The sequence below is a fragment of the Hyla sarda genome, chromosome 13 (genome assembly GCF_029499605.1).
Source record: "Hyla sarda isolate aHylSar1 chromosome 13, aHylSar1.hap1, whole genome shotgun sequence".
NCBI lineage: Eukaryota > Metazoa > Chordata > Amphibia > Anura > Hylidae > Hyla > Hyla sarda.
The window spans coordinates 28,337,097-28,338,814 of NC_079201.1; positions in this window are offsets into that span (position 1 = coordinate 28,337,097).

The window sequence follows — 1,718 nt, forward strand, 5'->3', positions numbered from 1 at the left end:
TAAGTACTAGAAGGATTAAGATTTTTATATAGAAGTAACGTACAAATCTGTTTAACTTTTTGGCTCAAGGAGATTTGAAAACATTTGTTTTCAAGCAGCAGCTAAGTACTGGAAGTGTTAAGATTTTTATATAGAAATAATTTAGAATTTTCAGATAACTTTCTGTCACCAGTTGATATGAAAAAACTAAAACTGTTTTCCACCAGAGTACCCCTTTAAGCAGGCCGACTCTACAGGATTTCAGCCCTTCAAAGCATAGTGTGTTACCAATTGTTTTCTTGGTGTCTATGGTCCCAGCTTCCTTGAAATGATTGATAAGATCCTCCTGTGTAGTTCTGGGCTGATTACTCACCGTTCTCATGATCAATGAAACCCCATGAGGTGAGATCTTACATGAAGCCCCCGACCGAGGGGATTAATTCCACCAACTGTCGTCAACTTCTCCCCAAGCTGCTTGGCAATGGTTTTGTTGCCCATTCCAGCGTTGTGTTGGTCTACAATCCTGTCCCTGACATCTTTGGACAGCTCTTTGGTTTTGCCCATGGTGGAGAGGTTGGAATCTGATAGATTAAATGCTTCTGTGGACAGGCGTCTTTTATACAGGTAACAGGCTAAGATTAGGAGCACTCCGTTTAAAAGAATGATTGTCAGAACCTGTGGGGTTAAAAGTTTCTGACAGCTCTCTCTGTTTTGAGCTACGCCCAACTGTCTGGACTGGTCAGCTGACCATGATGTGAGCACCTGGTCTGGACCTATATAAGCTGGCAGTCTACTCCCAATCCTTGCCTGCTATAGAGCTCTGTGTACTCCTAGCTTGCATTTATATTGTATCTGGCATTTTGACCCTTTGGCTCCGCTCTCTGACTCCTCCTGGCTTTGCGAATTGGCTTATCTGTAACTTCTTGGTATCAACTCGGACGGTGGACAGCGACTTATTGTGTGTATGTTTAGTTATTTTTGAGTGATTCCATTCTGTGTCCCGACCTCCGTCGGCATTATAGTTTATTATTTTGACTGGACTGCCCTCCCTTTTTGTAAGTAGGGACCGTCACCGTGGTCATAGACCCGCTACCTAGGGCGGGTATCTAAGTAGGCAGGGATAGGGGAAGTGGGCTAGAATAGTGTGCACTCCTTCCCCGCCCAGATGTAACATTATAGCAGGCCCACATACCTGCATTTGCCTTGTTCCTGCATAATGGAAGCTATGTCTGCTTTGGTGAAGCAAATGCAGGGCTTGACTCAGCTGGTCCATGATTTAGTTGAAAGACTTCAGCAATATGAGTCTTCTCAGTCTCAGTCAGTATTAGTCCAGGCCTTGACTCCAGAGCTTGCTAGCCAGAATTCAGGAGCTGGAGTTTGCCGGAACTCAGGTGTCATCTGTACCTGTTTCAGCTCCTGTGGAGCCACAAGTTAGTCTCCCTGACCAATTTTCTGGTAACTGCAAACTGTACTTCAGATTAAGGCCTTACACATCTGGTACTGAGGCCCAGAGAGTGGGTATTATTATGTCTCTTTTGCAAGGGGTCCCCAGGAATTGGTATTTTCCTTTGGTCCCGATGCTCCGGAGTTGTCCTCAGTGGACGCTTTATCTGTGGGATTGGGTCTCTTGTATGCTGAACCGGACCGTGCTGCGTACGCCGAGAGTCAACTGCATACTTTAAAACAAGGTCGCAGACCAGTATAGGAGTACTGTGCGGATTTTAGAAAGTGGTGTGTGG